The sequence below is a fragment of the Apium graveolens genome, chromosome 3 (genome assembly GCF_009905375.1).
Source record: "Apium graveolens cultivar Ventura chromosome 3, ASM990537v1, whole genome shotgun sequence".
Classification (NCBI taxonomy): Eukaryota; Viridiplantae; Streptophyta; class Magnoliopsida; order Apiales; family Apiaceae; genus Apium; species Apium graveolens.
The window spans coordinates 173,266,853-173,290,069 of record NC_133649.1 but is presented as its reverse complement, the minus strand read 5'-3'; positions in this window follow the sequence as shown (position 1 = coordinate 173,290,069).

The following is a 23,217-nucleotide window of genomic DNA, read 5'->3' as shown; positions in this document are numbered from 1 at the left end:
GATTTGTTGTTATAGGAACCGTTAGGAATCAGTAACCTATCCAAAAATACAAAAAAATCAGAAAAAAGGGCAAGAAAAAAAAAACTAGTCACCATCTGGGCGCCCGCTCAGCTCTGCTGGGTGGCCGCTCAAGATGCTGGGCGCCCGCGCAGCTTTGCTGAGCCGCCGCTCCGCCCCCGAATTCCTGATTTTTTTAAGCCTTATAAAAAACCAAAAAAATCAGAAAAAAAAACACAAACTAATACCCGCGAATCCTCTTCCCATAAACCCACATTTTTAAACCTCAACCCCACTCCTAATCAAATTTTAACCCTAATCTTTATCCTATATACATACAACTATTCCATATACTCCCCCATCACTTTCAACCTTAAAACTCTCTCCCATATTCCAAAACACAAATCTTAAACACTTTTTCTCAGTTTCAATGGCACCCAAGAGATCCAGGACTATTGATAGCAGCAACACTGTTCCTACTGCGGATCGAGGGGTACTGCTGCGAGACCTCGTTTGTTTGATAGGGCTGCTGAGGAGGAGTATACTAGGCTTCTGGGTAAGCCGATTTTGAAGGAGAGGGGATTCTTACCATCAGGGAGGGATGGTGAGTTGTTGCCGATGATTGCTGAAAAGGGTTGGATTTCTTTTTGTGAGTCGCTGGAAGTGGTTCCGATGAGTGTGGTTCCCGAATTCTATGCGAACGCAAAGGCTGAAAAGAATGGGTTTACTATTGTTCGTGGGTTAACGGTGGATTATCATCCTGAGGCGATTCGCCGTGTGATTGGGCAGCGACAGAGGAAGCCCACGGAAGAGAGTTGGAATGAGAAGCCCTTCGAGGAGTTTGATTTGGATTTGATTTGTGCTACTCTCTGTCAACCGGGCACAATTTGGAAGTTCAAGACTGGGACTAATGAGTATCGTTCTTTTCCGGCGATTGCGATGAACAGGTATGCTCGTGCATGGAATGCCTTTATTTGTGCTAATATTCTGCCTACTTCACATGCACATGAGGTTACAGTTGAGCGAGCAAGGTTGTTATGTGGTATTTTGAATGAAGAGTATATGTGGACCTTGATGAGTTCATCTACCAAGGAATTCTGAAGTTTTTGATGGGAGCGAAGCACATGAACATCCCTTATGCATCTACTGTCACGAAGCTATGCCGAGCTGTGGGAGTTCATTGGCCTTCTCACGAGCAGTTGCAGATGTCAGCCGCTCCTATTAATTCAGGGACTCTGAATGCGATGCAGGAGTGGACGGGTGGAGAGCTCGAGGAGCATGGACTGGGTTATCATCTTCCAGGAGGACGTCCAGCAACTGGTGCTACCATGGCTAGGCCGGGGCATGATGAGGCGGGCTCTTCTAGAGCTCAGGAGGGTGCTAGGATGGATGATGCCCAGTATAGGAGGTTGTCGAGGAGGATGGATGCTATGTACGAGACTCAGAGTAGGTTTGCTCAGGAGTTCACCCTTGTACTTGGGACTGCTTTTAGAGGCCTTGGAGCTGACATCCAGTGGCCCGTTTTTGGTGAGGACTCTGCTTATCCGCCTCCTGATACTCCACCCTCTGAGGGTAATGATGATGATTTCTCTGAATAGGTATACCCTGTGTTCCTTTCTACTACCTTGACTGGGGACAGTGAAGAATTTAAGTTTGGGGGTGGTAGTTAAGGAATATTTTTGTGTGTGTGTCATATAGTTGCATATGCATGATAGTTTAGTTCATATAATTGCATATTTTTCCATATAGTTTTATTTATTTATTTTATTTTATAGCTTTATTTATCATGTCATTTAGCTCATGCATTTACCATGATCCCTTTTGCGTTTCTTTACCAATTGATTTGTGATATTGATGCGAGTGTGGTGATAGCGTTAGAGTGATGTTGAGTCTTGTAGGATGACATGCATGCTAGAAACACTTATAATTTCACTAAGTCTTAGAGAATGCTTAAGGACTAGATTTTTTTCATGGTTTGATGGTTTGTGAGGTTAATCTATTGATTATGCTTAGAATTTATAATAGGTTCTTAATGATAAAAGGAATGAAAAGAAAAAATTGGAGTAAAAATGGAATTCAATTCTAATTGTGGCTAAGCGTCAAATGGCTAGTAGCCGGCTCGTATTTTTATGTGAGTAGTCTAGGGTTGAGCAAGATGGAGCGAAATGCACTTGCTCAGAAATTTGAAAAAAAAGAAAAGAGAAAAAAAATAGAAAAGAAAGAAAAAGAAAGAAAGAAAGAAAGAAAGAAAGAAAATGTAATTAGTTTATGCATAATTGATCACGAGTGGGCTCTTTGGTATTCGAGTTATTAAGTTCTTAGGGGACTTTGTGCCTAGTGACCTAAGGCTTTTATAGTCTGGGATCCGCTAACCTAACGCTCACTAAATGGATGTCATTATATAAGTCTTTTGTGGACCTCACTCATTGCATAGTCAAATAAGCATTGTTGTTGTGTTGAATAAAAAGCATGATTCCCCAATAAGCTCCAGTAATCTTGAAGTGTTTAAGTCATTTTGTGCCTAAGAATTTATTCTTCATATAATCATGTGATTGCCTTGAGGATAGTCGAGTTATGATAATTGATCTAGTTTCGAAGCATATCTGTTAAGCATCCGCACACACCATGTTTCTGGTTGTATGTTAGTTTGCATGATTTGATTGATCTTTATTCGCCTAATTGCATTTGTTGAGATGTCATAAGTTGGTTGGTTTGGTCGTAGTGAGGGGGATCGCTGCATTTCATATAGATTGCATTCATGCATGTTTTTGTTTTGCTTTTGAGTCTGTGACACTTGAGGACAAGCATCGATTAAGTTTGGGGGTGTGATAAGTGGCATTTTATACCACTTAGAACGTCTTATAATAGCTTGAATTGATGTCTTGAAATCAAGTAATTTGTGTATTTGATGCATTTTCCTAGTGTTTGTGCATTTCAGGGTATTACTTGCATTTGTGGGGAGATTTCATCAAGAATAAGCCATAGTATGTGCTTGGCAATGCAAGTGGGAAGTTAGGAGCAGAATGCAGTGAAGAACAGGAGCAGTGGATGCTAGTTTTCTTTGCTTTGAACCTATTTACTCTTAAGACGTACTCTGGTTTAATATAAGTAGTTTTATTAATTATTCTCGTGTATTATTATCATGTTTTCATATGAACCCATGGTGACGATGAGTTCAATCATGAGGTCGTAACGGATTTACTATGGAATTCTTTAGTTAGTTGTTTAATACCTTAGTATGTGATGATTGTATGATATCTAGTAGTAGTTGTGCTTATTCGTCTTATGTGCGTCGCGAACATATAAGATAGGGTGTTAATCTCTTGTGAAGCGACGGTGGATCTTAAGATTTAGAACTTGCCATGCTAGCATAGGTTCATGTATGTGTATGCATGATTAGTGGGTAACTCCAACCATTTTACTTGCCCTGTGTAATCATAAGGAATAACTTGTGCTTAAATCGTTATGTTATCAAATTCTGTAGACATATAGGGTCTCAACATAATTGATGACTATTCAACTTCTATCTTAATTGTGGATGTTTGGTAGAATGGTATTAGTACAACGAAAGTTGGCTTTTATCAGTTTCGTGTTGTTCGATTAATTTCATCACCGTTACATGCTAAGGGTAATAACAATAACTATTGAAGGAAGTAGTAATGAAGTTATGATCTCATGTGTGTTTAATATTGTTAATTCAAGTATCAATTAAGTGTTTAATTCTCGTAGTTAATTCTAGTTAATAATTAGTTAATCAAATCAATGTGTTATTGTCTTGACATTGAGAAGTAATCATACATTGGTGAGTGAGTGTTAATTGAGCATAATTAGTCTGAATCTCTGTGGGAACGAACTAGAAAGTATTCTATATTACTTGCGAACGCGTATACTTGCGTGAATATTAGTGCGTGTTTTCGCCTTAACAGATGGTGAAATTAAACTCTAGCCACTTGTTTAAGCTTGTAAAGGATGCTTCCTTCTCACGACACTTGCGCATATTCATCCTTGATCGTTTAATTATTTTACGGCTCGTTTATCGCTCAATCTCGTTGATCGTTTGGGGGAATACAATTGAGATTTTATTGTTAGGCTTTTACCAGAAACCCTCTTGGTATCTTTCATTCCTTCACCAATCCTCCTTTATAATCCTTGGATTTAAATTCTTCAATCTTAATGCTTTACACTTAATTCCTTCGGTGTCTGGTAGATTTTCGGGAAAATCAAAGTGCTCGTTTTTGAATTCTGACGACTTTTACATACACTCAAATTCAATACTGAACACTAATATGGACTCAAAATTTCAAAACAAAACTTCTATATATGGTCGTCTGAAAGTATTCCAAATCAACAAAATTACTATTCATCCAAAAATTTCAAATTAGTCCAAAATTTCGGGTTATTACACAAGTAGTTCTGTCAAATCATCAAAAATGAAAAGAACTATGTTGAAACAATTATATTACCTATTGTATGGTCCTTTGTAAAAAACTTGGTAGACTTGAATCTTTCCCGATTACTCGAACTCGATACCGCAACACTTCTTTCTTTGGCCTACCTCTTTTTTCTAATATTAATATTGCTGGAAATCACATCAGTATTTGTTTGGCCTAATGCTTATGATTTTTCATACCTCGGTCTCCTTCTTTTTCTTGGTAAAACATTCATATATGCCTCAGAAGATCGTATCGATATAGTGTTGGATATATTTGAGATGTCATGTCTAATATGTTATATGTTTAGTTTTCAGATCTTAACTAACAGGAAATATCAGTTCTTACTGGAATCAGTTTTTACTGGAATCAGGACTTAAGGATATCAGGACTTAGATTATCAGAAGATAATATCAGAAGATGGATATCAGAACTTAAGTACTGGAGGACTAACAGTTAAGGAAGGAAGCTGATTTACAGGAAAGAAGATCGAGACTAATACAAAAAGAAGATATGCATGGAAAGAGTTAGAGGACTAGAAGAATTGTATAAGATATCTGATTGATATATTTTAGGAGACAGAATTATATTCCATATCAATTAGAAGTTATCTTGTAACTGTGTGTCTATATAAACACAGACATAGGTTTACTCTAAAAGAGTTACGATCATCGAGAAGATCATACAATTGTAACCTAGCAGCTCTCGTGATTTTGTTCATCACTGAGAGAGAACAGTTCTATTGTAACAGAGTTTATTATATCGAATACATATGTTTTCTGTTACTTGTGCTTTAAATCGATTTGATTATATTCTACACTGTATTCAACCCCCTTCTACAGTGGTGTGTAACACCCCCAAATCCGGGGTCGGGGATCCGGGTTGTCACGAGTTCCAATTCCCTTAACAACTCTTAATCTTAATAAACAACCAACCACTGCGTACTGTGACCCCACAATATACACACACACACCACAAGTTATAGTCTCAGAGATGAATACAAAAAATAACACAAGTCATTTTATTCCACAATTATAAGTCATTATACCACAAAAGGGTTTCTGAATAAATTTATATTACCTTGCCATTATTACAATTCATATAGACACATAAGTCTGGTGCATCAAAAGTTAAAAGCCTAGCCTATTGGTAATTCCTACCTCAGCTACTGCGGCATCAACGCCTCCAGAAAACTGCAGAACGTTTCCTAACCGCTTGCGAATTGGGAGCTTGGTCATGTTCATCTTTTCTATCTGTTGTTGTGTGATGAAAGAAGAAAGCAAGGGTGAGCAACAAGCCCACCGAAATAATACGTATAATAATTAACAATATATGAGCATTCTCATAGTACTCATGAAAGTCTTGGTCAAGAAGAAATGAACCAAGTTTGATATCTTAACACGACCAAGCCGCAAAATATTCAGTATATATGTATATATACTTTTCAAAATCTTGGAAGTCCTCTTCCATGCATAATGTACACATAGTTCCAGTTTATAACTGTATAAAAATATCGTCGCAAGATGTTCTCATATATCTAACCTTGTCCCAACGTTTTTCTGAAAATTTTTATCATACATAAGATAATCATTTACTAGATATAAGTTAAAAGATAAAGTTACGAGATACTCCAATATACTTATATCTTTTCCGAATACTACTTGAACTACCACCGTTCAAGTTATAATTAGTTTCAAAAGTTCATCACACAGATGAGACTACAAGATAAGACTTGAATAGATTCAATCTTTGAAATATTATTGAATGAAATAAAGTTACGAGATACTTCATTAAGTCCCGATATATATCCATATATATATCTCTCATACATTTCCTGAAAACCTCTGTCATGTAAAGTATGAACAGAGTTGTAATATCCAATGAATTTGGAAAGAAAAGAATTTTCGCATAAACCCGATATCTTGCTGATCAGGCAAAGATACCAATAAGTAACCTTTTCTACTAGTAGATGGATGAATCCCCCACCGTTCATCACCCTGGCCGCATTAGGACCTTGTGCTGGACCGCCACCCGGCCTCTTACGCGTTGATGGACTGCCACCCAGCCACTTACACTTTGATAGACCGTACCCCGGCTTGTCGCTTATGTCGACTCAATTAAATGGACTTACTTCCCGAACGTTGGGCAAGTAATCAAATTATTTTCTCAAAACAGCAACCTCGTTGCGAATATAAAATACACCATAGAGCCGGATCCCTCCGATTTTTGAGCGAGTATTCAAGTCCCCTTCGAAAGGAAGATCTTAAATTTGAAAACGAGTTTTGGGATCCGCTCTAACTTTTTGAAATCATTTTGAAGACTCGAAAACATTTTTAAGAATGTTTGGAGTAATGCTGATTTAATAAAATAAATCAGTCCCAATATATTAGAAAATATCTTAATATTATTATTTAAATAATATTTCCATAAGGATAATCCTTATAAAAATAATTGAAGTAGAATTTTTAAGACTCATACTTGAAATGAATAATAAATAACCAAAGATATACTTATACGAAAGTACGATCTTTATTTGAATAATCGAAAATAAGTTTGATTATCGAAACATTATTCTTTAATAAAATAAAGAATATTATTTAATAAAAGGAGCGGAGTCATAAGTTCTCGAATGAATATTCAAAATAATATTCATTAAATAAAATAAATGGAGTCATAAGTCCTCGAATGAATATTCAAAATAATATTCATTAATTAAAATAAAGTTATCGAATAAATATAATGACTCGTGTATTCTTTTTGAATTATTTAATTGTGTAATTACGGAAATTATTAAATAAATAAGATATGTGTGTTGGTTTTGATCGCTATATGTTGTTTGATTATTATCCATATGTGAGTTATAGTGTACCGGGTTGTCCGCACGATTAATTATGGGATCGTATTGAATTGTTTTCACTTTCAAAAATGGATTTAGTGCAAATTTATTTGCATAAATATTGGGAATGTTTCTAAAATTGTTTTTATAATTTTATAATTACAATAATTATTTTTAGGATTTTATAAAATTGAGAAATCAATATTTTATTAATTATTTATCTTTAAATGATTTTCTGAATGCTTTTATTTGTAAAATCCATATTTAATTCCAAAATTCTTCAAAAATTATGAAACTCATATTTGTTTAAGTTTGGAATATTCCGAGAATTTTAAAATTATTTTGGAAATTTTCGGGATTAATTTCACTCGCGCGTTGTTTCGGTTATTTGTTAAAAGCGGGTATAAAGTGCGTTTTAGAAATTATTTTAAAATTTTTAAAATTGCATTTTCATTTACTTCGGGGTATTTCAAATATTTTAAGACTATTTTCGCGAATTTTAGAATTTGTTTTAAGAACAGCTGGGTTCGTTAATCGTGAAATGCGGGTACGAGTTGCATTTCAAAAATGCTTTAAAAATTAGAGAAATTTTATTTTATTAACTTCAGGATTTTTAGAAAATTTTAAGACAATTTTGATAATTTTTTGAATTTATTTTAAATCTAAATCGGTTCGTTAAAATTGGATCTCGGGTTAAGTCGAGCCTCAAAATCCTTATAATTGTCTGAGGGGACACGTGTTCATATTTCAGCAAATCAGTTGGTGCGTTTCTGTGCTGGATTGGTTACAAAAAGATAAAAGAAAAAAAATAATATAAAATAATAAAAATATAGAAACCACCCCCTCCCTGTTCCCATTTTTCCCCGTCCTTCATTTTTCTCCAATATCTTGTTTCAATCTCTCGCCTGTCTCCTCCTTGGCGATCTGGCTCATTTTCTTTCTCGATATATATCTTTCGCCTTTATTTTCTTCCCCTCTTGTTTCTACTGTTCGCTGTTGCCTGTGGTTTCTGCCGCCGATTGCTTGGTAGTCGCCGCCATTTCTCGGGTATTTTCGGTGGGTTCTCCGGTGATCCACCTCTGTCTCATTCTCTCGGCTTAGCATCTATATATATACACACGATTATATGTATATATATATTGAGGCTGTTGGATGAATATTGTGTATGCAATTTCTGTGTATGTATATGTGTTTCTGTGTGTGTTTCAGTGGAGTATGGTGGTGGTTCTGTGGAACGCCGCCCGTGTTTCCGGCCACATCCTTGGCTGTGTTCAGTTTGTTCCAATTGTAGTATGTATGTGTGCATGTACTGCTCGCATATTGCATGACTGATTCGAAGTTTATTTTCTACAGGATTAATTTTGATGGCTTTCGTGAAATACATAATAAAATTTGTGCGGGGGAAATTTTAACTGTTAATCGGTAGAATTTATTTGGAAACCCGACGAGTATCGGGCACAAATAAATTTTACCGCCGTCGGCGATGAGCCTCGGCGAGCCGACGGTGGACGATGATGATATATATCTGATTTCTAATATTTTAAAAGAAATAAATGTAAAAACCGCGAATAATAATAAATAGTTGGTTTAAATCAGTGGTTGGGATTTGTGGAATTGGAATGTGATTGGATAATTGTTACGATTGTTATGTTTGGGATTTGATGTCGATTGATGTTTCGACGGGTAGTCCAATAAACAAAGGGGACGCTGCCCGATTTCCGGAAAATCAAACTACGAAAATACGGGAGCATATCCGAAGATTATCGGGACGTCAAGCGAGTATAAGTAAATACATATACGTATGTTTTATACAGAACCTGATTGTATGTTGTGTTCTATGTTTTGTCCAAAACACAGTAACCCTAATTTCGTAAAATGACGAGTATACGTATTTTCTGAAAACGAACACTGGATCGATTTCGAGAATGTGAACCCTAATTGTTGAATGTGTTATTTTATTATGAATAATTATGAGTCAGGTTTGAGTATCGTTGGGTAAGAATTAGTATCGAGGATATGTCAAGCATACCTAGACGTCTAACGTAGGGTATTTCGACCCTGTAGGTTATAGTCGGGAACACTAAAAGTGGACGATGGACTAAAGATAACCTAGCAATCAGTCGGCGAGCTCAGTAGAGTTCAACAGAAAAACCTGAGTGTCGAAGTTGAATCCAATGGGATCTAGTGATTGGACGTTAAAGCCTGAGCGGCAGAGTCAGATCAGAATTGATCAGTAATAGTTGTAAATCCTGTAAGGCAAGTACTTCCGAACTTTTCTTCAAGATATATCGCAATTATTTTTGAACTGTTTCATAACATGTTGCTATTATTTAAAACAACTCATATTTTGTATTGCAAGTGTTTTAAACTATCTAACCTTGAATCCTGATTTCTCTTGATCTTGAGCCATAAGCCTTATTCTTTGTAAACCATCCTTTATTGATGCTCAGATACCAAATCACGCAAATATGATACTACTTCCCAAATGTATAACTACCAAACACCAAACTCTGAAACAAAATTGTTTGAAAACACGGAAATTTTTATACTTTAACCATTCTTTAAAACCTCAAAGAACTATACCTTGAAAAACCATTATTTGTCTAATACCTGATCCTTTTACAGGATGAAAACCGTTTCTCGTACATACCTTGATATACCCTTATGACACTCATGAAACGCATTACGCTTTTGTACAAATGCTTTATCAATGTGGATTATGATCTTGCTTATTGAATTACATCGCTTATTACACTGAATTATTTTAGAATTGGATAGTTTTCTTATGTGGACCAGATTCGTGGTCAGACCAGATTCGTGGTCGAATTAGGTCAATATGTGCCTTGGATCCAGTAATTAGAGCAGTGTTGTGTGCTTTGCTCGGGGTTAGTGCGTGACTGATCAGCAGCCTAACCTTGGTTTTATAACTTAAAATGAATATCCAATTCTAATGATTAGTTAAAAAGAAACTTGATTCATCTGAATCATCTCACTTGATCATTGTTTAACCTCAGTTATTGTTATTATGACTTGCTGAGCTAGTTAGCTCACTCTTGCGAATCTTTTTATGTATTCTACAGTTAAAAAGGAATACGGTTGATAGCGAGGTTTCCCAGTTCAATGTACGAGCTAGGATTCCAGATTGAGTTGGTTCGAGCTAACAGAAGCTTATGGAGGTAGTGAGATAGTAAGATTGTAAGAATAATTTTATTATCAGTTGTAAGTTAAATTAGTTGGGATTTGGTACGTTGTAATAAAAATTAAGAATGTGGCTTTTTTTCATACTTAAACCTGTTGCGATCCATGGTTACATAGAGCAGGGTCATTGCAATTAATATTTCATATACAGGTTGATATATTGTGTTTGTGTTGTGGACCCCAAACTTCTGACCCGGGTTTGGAGGGCGCCACAGGTTGGTATCAGAGCTACAGGTTATAAGTCACTGAAACAAGCCTAGATTGTCGGGAATGGATAGAGGGTTAGGATTAGGAGTAGGAAATAGAAAGATAAGACGTTGTGAGATTGAGTGCGATGGTATGGTAGGTCTCCGACGCAGTTCGTATTGCGATTCGGGATTCTCGGCTTGTGACGTGATTTCCAGACAACGGCAATGGCAGATCCTGATTTCCTGATGTCATTCGATCGTTTAGAGCTTTCCGTTCAAGGATCGTCATCTTCTCTCAGATTTGATTTGCACATTGTTCCTCCACCAGTATTAATGGCACTACCTTCTGTTATAACGGCTGCACTTCTTCAAGCTATTCCTACGCTAAAATTTTTCCGCCTCTTGATATGAGATTACCTATTCAAGAACCACCATCTGTTTATTCTTGTTTCACTGGACATTCGGCTGTGAGTGTATCTCTTTACTTTACCCTACATCCTGTTCTATACCCCCAGTTTAGAACTTGTCCTATGAAGCGATTGTACCTACGAGGATGGATTCGAGAGCTACAGGAAATGGTGAGCGCTTGAGTTATAAATAAAGGTGAGACGAAGTTTAGAGAGGAGATTTAAGTGTTTTAGAGGATAGCTGTTATCGGGTTAAAAGAAGCCCTTAGTGACTAAGCCACCCGTGAGTAATTATGGGATGAACTAGATGAATTTTGAAAGAGTAAGACAGAAAAGTATAAACCTGGAATTTTGTGAAATTAAATGATGATGATATGATAAATGTGATATGTACAGTAGTGATGTGATGTGATACGGGCAAACTTGGTTCCATGAAATAGACTTGTTAACTATTGGATAGCCTGTTCTACTTAACTACTGCAACGATAATGTTGGGAATATTACCAGTATGGGAGCCTTAATGTGAAGCTACGAATAAGATAATGTGCGACAACAATTGAAGTTTTGTCGATTAAGGAAGGTAAGTGGACACGATGAAGGAGAAAAGGTAGATTGAAGTGAACAGACCTTTATGTAATTGTTTCTTTAATTTGGTACCTTGTTATAGGTCGGAAGGACAACAACCAACTCATATAGTAAGGACAACCAGGTTTATGATTTTCCAAACTTTTTAAACAAGTTTTCGAAAAAGATTTTCCTTTACCAATTTCTAAAAGTCTTTTCAAATAAAATGATTTTTGAACATTGGTTGTCAAGTTACTATTTGAGTTTCTTGTTTGTTAGAAAGCCCGAATTACCTGGAAGGATGCTGTTTCAGACTTAGTATTGCTAATTTCGAGAACGAAGTAACCTATGACCATGAAGAAGTTGATTATTCCTAATAGTAAAGTGTAAGTATTGTTTGATAAAATTTACAACAGAATCAGCGTACGGAGTAACTATACATTCAATTATTAGGACTATCAGAGTTCGAAGAATTCATTGATTTAACAAAATCCGGAGCGTGATCGAAGAAGATTGGAAAGATTTCCAGACCTCTCTTAAAACAGAATATTATTAACAAAAGGATCGTTATGTCGAATGTTACGTAGTTATTCCAAATCAAAAGAGGAATCTCAAAGATACCTGGTAGGAATGCCATTATGATCGAATTGTTAAGGTATTATATGTGTAAGTGCGATATTAAAGATGCAAAACTTAGCAAGTAAGAATTCATTATAATGCTTGGTTTGCGAAGACATTTCAGCGGACTTTCTAAAGTTGTTATATGACGCAATTGGGATATGATTGAACGAGCTCGAAAGATGAATACAAACGAAATGTGGATGGTGACCAATGGTATCGTTCTTACCTTCAATATGACAGTATATATTCCTATTCAATTCCTAAAAATGTATAAACTTCTTTTCTCAAATAAACTCTTTGCTATGATATCAAAAAAGAGGATATTGCATTCCTTTTAAATTTAATTATTCCCTCAAGTTTTGCTTTCTGATTGGGACAAACAATGTTATGGTGAGACACTTTGTCGGAATGACGAAGAGTCGGGTGGGACACCACCTAATCATGTACTGTATGCCAAATGGTATGAAAGACTGACCATCTTAAGTACCAAAGTGGTTGTCTCATTCATATTCAAATCTTTGTTTCTTCTTTCTTTCCAACTCTAAATTTGGTTGAATAGTGAATCCTTCTAGTTGCATCGTTATACTATCATTCTTTGCAAGAGTTTTTCCAACAGAAATCAACGTATTATGGACCAAGCGAGCAAAGTTCCACCTACCTCTTATGCACGGAAAGCAAACAAGGGCATATGACGAGAATTGCACATCACTAGCCCCAATCAGGGATGCACTAAGAGTCAAGGGAATCTACTCCAATAAAGAATACATCTTCGAGAACGAGAATATGCGATTTTCCTGTGAAATATGTTGTTCAGAATACGGACGTGATGACATAGGTGATTATAGTAAATACCTTATGCGAGAAACTTAATTGTTTATCTCTTAAGGTTTTGTCGATAAGATGAATTACCCTGTTGAATTGAAAAGATTATGGTTAAAAGGATTAGCAAGTCAAGAACGTGTAGTTGTTAAGTAAGTAAGTACTAATGGTGGAATTGAGGTTTCTGGTAATAAGTTGTGAAGAATTGATATCATTTGAGATAAGAGGATTTGACATTATTCTAAAGAATGGATTAACTATGGAAGCATGATGCTCAAACGAACAGTCGTGATGAAAATATAGTTCTGAGGACGCCAAATGAAAAGGTGGTGAGGTTCAGAAGATGAAAGAAGGTAAAGAATTTGTTAACGATGACTTAAGCTTAGAGGTTATGGTGACCAAAAGGGTAAGCACTATGGTGATTATGGATAGAAGTCAGGAGTAAATAGAATTTGAAGATTTTATAGTTTCAAGATATATTTCCAGATGAATTACCAAAAAATTTCTCCAGATAGGGAAAATGAAGCTCGCGATTGACTTAACACTTGAAACGAAGCCAGTGACCAAGGCCTTCCACAAAATGGCACCAGTTAAAATGAGGAAATTAGCAAAGCAGATGCAAGAGATGTTAGAAGAAGAAGCGATTAGACCTAGTGTACCCATAAGGTGCACCGATATTAATTATTAATAAGAAAGATGGAATTAAGAGATTATACGTCAACTAGCGGAAGCTCAACAAGTCTACTATCAAGAACAAGTATATGTTACCTCAACCCAGTGATTTGTTTGATCAAACGAAAGAAGCAAAGTACTTTTATAAGATTGATTTAAAACTTGGTATTTCACCAATTGAAGATTAAACCTATGGCTATATCAAAGATAATTTTCAGAACTAAGTATTGTTCTCGTATTGTCATATACCAGTGATATTTGAACTTGATGGACAAAATCTTTAAGGAATATTTGGAGAAGCTGTAGTTATGATACTTAAAGTCAATGGAAGACCAGGCAAAGCATTTAATGATGATTGGAAAGTTAGAGAAGAAAGAAGTTGTATGAAGTATAGTTTTTAGCATAAATAGTCAATGTGGAAAAGATCAAAAGGGATTCAGTAGAAATTAAAGTTACTATGAATGAAAAGAAACCAGAAACACCAACAAAAGTAAGAAGTGTTATAATAAGCCGGTTACTATCAAAAATTTGTGCAAAATTTCTTGAAAGTTGCAACATTTTGGACCAAGCTAACCAGGAAAAGCAAGAAGTTTATATGAAGTAGAGAAGGGTGAAGAAAGTTTTACGAAGATAAATGCAAGAATGGTTACAACACCTGCTTTATCATTTTGAAAGTATTAAGGAGATTTGGTAGTGTATAGTGATACTTCTCATAAGGAAGTAGGAAGTATGTTGATGCAGCACCATAAAGTTATTGTATATACACCCAGACAACCGAAACCTTATGAGCAGAAGTATCCTACTCACAGTTGGGACTAACAGTACCGATATTTGTTTTAAAAAAAATTGGGAAAACATGATATGTATAGAGAAAGGTGTAAGATCTATACAGACCATAAGAGTTTAAAGTATGTATTCACAAGGGGAAAGCAAATGTAGTGACAAGCGATAAAAAAAAAGAGAACGAACAGAGAGACTGCACCAGAGGAATTAACTATAGAATTTTAGAAGTTGGAATTGGAAGCTAAAGTTCATAACCCAAAAGGAACAAAGATGGATAATATAACCTTTCAGTTGAAGTTGTGAAGGGAAAGATAAGATGTCAAGAGAAGGTAATGGATCATGATGATAGTAGTTAGTAAAAGGAAATTTATGCACCCAGGAGAACGATCACGATATCCCCATATTTTCTTCCAGCACTTGGACGTTACAAGTAGAAGAATTAAGAAATGAGATCCCAAAGGGAATTTACAATATATAGTATTTAATCTATTGAAGAAATGCCAAGATATATAGAAATTTAAAGAAAAATAGTAATAACCAGATATAAGAAGGGAATTTCAAAATAGATTGGGAAGTGTTGAACATGTCAAAGAATTAAGGTGAAGTATCGGAGGCCTAGTGAACAAGGCAGACCAAGGAGTGGTTTTACAAGAAGCGAATCGTGAAATGTATCAGTGGTGTTGTTAGAGAAAAGGAATAAAATTATGAGATTATGTACTAGTTAGCAGGAGTTCAATAGAACAACGAATAAGAATAAATGACCCCTATAAAGATTGATTACCTATGAGACCTAATCTAAGAAGTGTGTTATGTCTCGAGGATTAACTTAAGATCCGACCTGAGGACATATCAGAGATTATGATTAAAGTGAGTTAAGGGTATTGCAAGCTCGGATGATATTATGTGAAATAACAAGTGTATCAGGTAATTATAAAAAATTAAGGATCATAGTGTACAAGGAGTAGTTAGATGAGCAAATTGTATTTATTGATAACATCCTCATCTACTGAAGGAATAGGAAAGTCTGCGTGGGATGCCCAAGAATTTTTCTCCAAAAGATCAGAAGGAAAGCAACTATACGTTGAGTTTTCAGGAATGAAAGTCTGACTAATATTAACAAAAGATTCTGAATTAATTCATTAACAACTACCTAAGCAAAGTCGTATGGTAGCAGATGCCTTATGCTGACAGAAAGGATTGGATGTAATTAAGACCACCAAGGAGTTAATAAACGAATTGGAAAGAGTGGAATCTGAAGTTCAAATACTTAAAGGTGATAATACGTGAATATATGAGATTACTTTTCAGCCTTAACTAAAAAGAGTAAGAAATGTTTAAATGTTTGGAGACCAAGCTGAAAACGAGCACCGTCTATCATCCTTGAATGGAGAGTCAAGGTACGAAAGTGATTCAGGAAATGTAAAATATGTTGAGAGGTGGAGTTTTAAGGAAACACTGGAATAATCATTTATCATCAATATCAGCTTTGGGATGCCATTTTATCAAGCTTCATGTGAACGCAAGTGTAGGTCCCCATTTTTATTGAAATAAAATGGGAGAAAGAAAATTGTCAAATTCTAAGTTAATTCAGCATACCAAGAACGTAGTAATATTGATTGAAGCAGCTCGGAGTAGACAAAGAAAGAAGGAGAAATTATATTGAGAGAGAATATGAATATAGAAATAGGACCAGTAGTGTTAGTAAAAGTGTCGTCTTATAAGAAACTGGATAAGTCTAAGTAGAAGGGACAGGTTAAGTCCTAAAATTAGTGAACCATTCGAGGTATTGATAAATATAGATAAAGTTGTTCATAAATGATATGACCGTCACACCTGTGTGTACACCTAATGTATTTTACTTGTCAATGTTAAAGTGATAAGTATTGAGTTTGAATTAAGTGATTGATCAGAAGCCAATGGGGCTCTTGTCCAAGTTATTCTGCATATAGTGATCGATCCAAATTCTTGATCGTCAAAGGCAAGTCCTTGGAAATGAGTGCATACCTATTGTGAGTACATTTGAACCCTCGAGTAGAAGGGTCTACTTAGGAATTAGAGTCAGATATGCTTGACAAATAACCTCACTTGTGTAACTAGACGAGATTCTGAGGACAGAATCTTTTAAGGGGGGGGAGGATATAACGACTCGTGTATTCTTTTTCAATTATTTAATTGTGCAATTATGGAAATTATTAAATAAATAAGATATGTGTGTTAGTTTTGATCGCTATGTATTGTTTGATTATTATCCATATGTGATTTATAGTGTACCGGGTTGTTCGCACGATTAATTATGGGATCGTATTGAATTATTTTCACTTTCAAAAGTGGATTTAGTGCAAATTTATTTGCATAAATATTGGGAATATTTCTAAAATTGTTTTTATGATTTTATAATTGCAATAATTATTTTTAGGATTTTATAAAATTGAGAAATCAATATTTTATTAATTATTTATCTTTAAATGATTTTCTGAATGCTTTTATTTGTAAAATCCATATTTAATTCCAAAATTCTTCAAAAATTATGAAATTCATATTTATTTAAGTTTGGAATATTCCGAGAATTTTAAAATTATTTTGGAAATTTTCGGGATTAATTTCACTCGCACATTGTTTCGGTTATTTGTTAAAAGCGGGTATAAAGTGCGATTTAGAAATTATTTTAAAATTTCAAAAATTGCGTTTTCATTTACTTCGGGGTATTTCTAATATTTTAAGACTATTTTCGCGAATTTTAGAATTTGTTTTAAGAACAGCTCAGTTCGTTAATCGTGAAATGCGGGTACGAGTTGCGTTTCAAAAATGCTTTAAAAATTAGAGAAATTTTATTTTATTAACTTCAGGATTTTTAGAAAATTTTAAGACTATTTTGATAATTTTCTGAATTTATTTTAAATCTAAATCGGTTCATTAAAATTGGATCTCGGGTTAAGTCGAGCCTCAAAATCCTTATAATTGTCTGAGGGGACACGTGTTCATATTTCTAGCAAATCAGTTCGTGCGTGTCTGTGCTGGATTGGTTACAAAAAGATAAAAGAAAAAAAATAATATAAAATAATAAAAATATAGAAACCACCCCCTCCCTGTTCCCATTTTTCCCCGTCCTTCATTTTTCTCCAATATCTTGTTTCAATCTCTCGCCTGTCTCCTCCTTGGCGATCTGGCTCATTTTCTTTCTCGATATATATCTTTCGCCTTTATTTTCTTCCCCTCTCGTTTCTACTGTTCGTTGTTGTTCTGCCGCCGATTGCTTGGTAGTCGTCGTCGTTTCTCGGGTATTTCCGGTGGGTTCTCCGGTGATCCACCTCTGTCTCATTCTCTCGGCTTAACATCTATATATATACACACGATTATATGTATATACATATTGAGGCTGTTGGATGAATATTGTGTGTGCAATTTCTGTATGTGTATATGTGTTTATGTGTGTGTTTCAGTGGAGTATGGTGGTGGTTTTGTGGAACGCCGCCCATATTTCCGACCACATCCTTGGTTGTGTTCAGTTTGTTCCGATTGTAGTATGTATGTGTGCGTGTACTGCTCGCATATTGCATGCCTGATTCAAAGTTTATTTTCTGCAGGATTAATTTTGATGGCTTTCGTGAAATACATAATAAAATTTGTGTGGGGGAAATTTTAACTGTTAATCGGTAGAATTTATTTGGAAACTCGACGAGTATCGGGCACCAATAAATTTTACCGCCGTCAAGCGAGTATAAGTAAATACATATACGTATGTTTTATACAGAACCAGATTATATGTTGTGTTCTATGTTTTGTCCAAAACACAGTAACCCTAATTTCGTAAAATGACGAGTATACGTATTTTCTGAAAACGAACACTGGATCGATTTCGAGAATGTGAACCCTAATTGTTGAATGTGTTATTTTATTATGAATAATTCTGAGTCGGGTTTGAGTATCGTTGGGTAAGAATTAGTATCGAGGATATGTCAAGCATACCTAGACGTCTAACGTAAGGTATTTCGACCCTGTAGGTTATAGTCGGGAACACTGAAAGTGGACGATGGACTAAAGATAACCTAGCAATCAGTCGGCGAGCTCAGTAGAGTTCAACAGAAAAACCTGAGTGTCGAAGTTGAATCCAATGGGATCTAGTTATTGGACGTTAAAGCCTGAGCGGCAGAGTCGGATCAGAATTGATCAAATAGTTGTAAAGCCTGTAAGGCAAGTACTTCTGAACTTTTCTTCAAGATATATCGCAATTATTTTTGAACTGTTTCATAACATGTTGTTATTATTTAAAACAACTCATATTTTGTATTGCAAGTGTTTTAAACTATCTAACCTTGAATCCTGATTTCTCTTGATCTTGAGCCATAAGCCTTATTCTTTGTAAACCATCCTTTATTGATCCTCAGATACCAAATCACGCAAATATGATACTACTTCCCAAATGTATAACTACCAAACACCAAACACTGAAACAAAATTGTTTGAAAACACGGAAACTTTTATACTTTAACCATTCTTTAAAACCTCAAAGAACTATACCTTGAAAAACCATTATTTGTCTAATACCTGATCCTTTTACAGGTTGAAAACCGTTTCTCGTACATACCTTGATATACCCTTATGATACTCATGAAACGCATTACGCTTTTGTACAAATGCTTTATCAATGTGGATTATGATCTTGCTTATTGAATTACATCGTTTATTACACTAAATTGTTTTAGAATTGGATAGTTTTCTTATGTGGACCAGATTCGTGGTCAGACCAGATTCGTGGTCGAATTAGGCCAATGTGTGCCTTGGATCCAGTAATTAGAGAAGTGCTGTGTGCTTTGCTCGGGGTTAGTGCGTGACTGATCAACAACCTAACCTTGGTTTTATAACTTAAAATGAATATCCAATTCTAATGATTAGTTAAAAAAAAACTTGATTCATCTGAATCATCTCACTTGATCATTGTTTAACCTCAGTTATTGTTATTATGACTTGCTGAGCTAGTTAGCTCACTCTTGCGAATCTTTTTATATATTCTACAGTTAAAAAGGAATACGGTTGATAGCGAGGTTTCCCAGTTCAATGTACGAGCTAGGATTCCAGATTGAGTTGGTTCGAGCTAACAGAAGCTTATGGAGGTAGTGAGATAGTAAGATTGTAAGAATAATTTTATTATCAGTTGTAAGTTAAATTAGTTGGGATTTGGTACGTTGTAATAAAAATTAAGGATGTGGCTTGTTTTCATACTTAAACCTGTTGTGATCCATGGTTACATTAAGCAGGGTCATTGCAATTAATATTTCATATACAGGTTGATATATTGTGTTTGTGTTGTGGACCCCAAACTTCTGACCCGGGTTTGGAGGGCGCCACAATAAACCTTATTCGATTAATAGTTTTGAAAACTATATCTATATATATATATAAATAAATATATATATAATATACTCGGGAACATCGACTCCCGGTTTAGAAAATGTTCACCTTTGGGTCCCCTATACTAAGGGTATACGCAACTACTACTTATCTCTAGCATAGGTATTATGCAACTTATAAGCATTTGAATCAACAATTAGATATCAAAATTATGAAACAGGCATGCACATAAACCATATCAGCATGCTCCAATATATCGCAAGGTTTGCTTATAACCATCATGCATCTATCACAAGATAATGCATATACATATATACATCACAACAACAGTATAACGGGTAAAAAACTTGCCTGAGTGTTCCCGGATAGACTTAAGCTTAGAGTGGGTTCGATAACCTATGAACAACAACATAAGTCGGAATTAAACCCCGGTCTCTTAAGAAACTAGACTTTAACGAATTGAACCTTAATGTTCGCTTATGGTCACTTCTACGCTTAACGAATCACATAAGTCGTTCGAGTGCCCTCGGCTCCACGATTTTTAATAAATTAACCATTAATAATTTTAAGGAGATTCTTTCGCGAGTACCCTACCAACTGCCTAATCCACTTTACATAATTGTTTCATACTCCAATTAGTCATTTAAGGGCCTTAACTAAGGTTTCGAAGTAAGGCGAGGGGTAATGGTTCATTCGCGAAACGCCGTTACTTAAAATGGTCGTTTCTTCTAAACCGTACATCGGATTCAAGTGAACCACATATTAATATGAAGCTCGTAACATGAACTATCTAAACATGGCAATGGTCAGAATCTTACAGTGAGTTCACGGGTCCTGAAGTTAAGAACAAAAACAGTCTAAGGTAAATCGGGCATTACGATGGCTATGTTTACGCGATTACCAAATTTTAAACTACTCCAATCAATCCACAAATCAACCCACAATCAACATCACAACCAAACTCCATCCATTCTTCATTACAACAGTCTCAACATCTCAAGATTTTCCAATTTATACTACCCCTAAACATGAACTAAAAGCTATACTTAAGTTCATTAACCAATAATCCAAGATTTATAACTCAAACTCATTACAAATCCAACCAAACTCTAAATATACATGAATCATGCTTATCATGAACTATACCAAATATAACAAGCTCTAAACATTCAAAAGTAAGGCTAGGTTATGAGATTATACCTTCCTTGGTGAGTAGAAGTCACTAAGGAGCTTGAAATAACCCTTGAAAATCCTTACAAGAGCTATATCTAAACAAAAACACAAGATCAAAAATTTCAAGATCTTGAAAACACTATTCACCCTCTTCTTCCATGAATTATTAGAATAGATTGTGAAGGAAATGGAAGTTTAGATTCATAGGATAGCTATATCTATGTATAATGAACCTTGGATAATTACCTCACAATTTAACAATGCTTGGATCTTGGATTTTGATTTTCTTGTCTTTGAAAAAGTGAAGAAGCCGAGAGCTTCTTGCTTGGAAATGGGAGTGATTTGTGTTTTTTTGGTGTTATGATTTGTTTTGGCTTGGTTGCTTTTTTTTTGTTTGTTAATTAACTTTTTACCATGGTAGCAAATGAATGGCTCTCATTCAACCAACCAATCCCTCCATTTGTCATGCTTATGTCATCCTTCCTATGTCATCCAATTGCCACATGTCTTCTCCTTGTGGTGTGATGACATCATCATCCACTAACCTCTTTGATTAACCCCTAATTACTTGGCTAATGACCGCTTATATGTTATACGGTTCGCTTAACTTTCGTTCTCGTTTATCGTTTGAGGGATCATATCCGGGATCTTATTACTTGGGTTCCCCTAAACCTTTGTCAATATTTTATATTCCTTTTATGATCCTCTCTTATAATTTTTGAATTTAAATCCTTTTAATCATGTTACCTTATACTCAATTCTTTCTCTATCTGGGGGGTTTTCGGGAAAAAATCAAAGTGTTCGAATTTGGATTCTGACGATCTTTACATACACTTGTATACCATATAGAGTACTAATAAGATCTCAGAATATCAATAAAAGAACCCCTACATAGTGTGACATGAAAAGTTTTCTTATTCAGCATAATCAGCAAAATCACTATTTATAAGGGTTACTCTCTTAGCATTGCACTTTCTAACTATCCAGTAAATTTTCCCACATTGTGGTTCTACCACCAAACTTTGACTAGTTTGGTAACCCTTCTCCTAAGCACTTGTTCCTTTTCAATCTATAACCTTTCCTGGTTGCATGTCTATGCGCTCATATGCCCCTATTTGTCTGGCATCCGGATTACACTTCCTTAACATTGATACGTGGAACACGTTATGAACTTGCTACATGTTCGGGGGTAGGGCTAACTCATATGCTAACTTCCCAATGCGTCTTAATATATCCAAGGGTCCAATAATTCATGGGCTTAGCTTTCCTTTCTTTCCGAACCTCATCCATCCTTTCCAAGGGAATACCTATAACAGCACTAGGTCCCCTACTTCCTATTCTTTGTCCTTTCGCGTTAAATCAACATACTTCTTATGTCCATCTTGGGCTACTACAGCCATCCTCTGATTAGATCTATTATATCCTTGGTCCTTTGGACTACTGCTGGTCCGAGCATCTTGCGCTCTACAACTTCATCCTAACATAAGGGAGATCGACATTGTGTTCTCTCAAGGATCTCATAAGGCGACATCTCGATACTGACATATGATCTATTGTCGGAAGAAAACTCAATCCACGTTAAGTGATCATTCCAAATTCTTTCAAGTCTATTGCACAGACTCTCATCATATATTTTAGCATTATAGCTTTTGCTTCTCAATACCCATTCTTTTCCAGTTCGTAATCGTTACTATCTTCCGTACAGGATACTATTCTAGATATACCTTTACTCGCTAGAGTTTTATAACCTTTTAATAATCGCGTCAACCTTAGTATCATGAACGTGTTAGAATCGGAATACCACCATATTTGGTACCACTTCATCTCTAGCTGCCTCCATCTTCGAAAGCTTGGTCCTTTGTATAGAAGTAAAAAAATTTATTGAGAGATCACTATGATCATGAACACTTGTTCTATTGCATAGTTAGTACAGAAGGTAGTCAGCCTTTAGTACTTGACAAGCAATTAAACAACATGTGGTATCCTAATAGGCTTCTATCACACAGATAGATAGTCATTCGGCAATACTCCCCTTCTGGAAGGGTTGTTCTTCTCCGCTTATACAAAATTAAAAGGAGAGAAAAGAAAGAATTGAAGAGAATTGTATATGAAAAAATACTGCCACAAATATCTGGCTTGGAATCTACCTCTGAACTATAGAGGTTTGTCATAGGAGAACA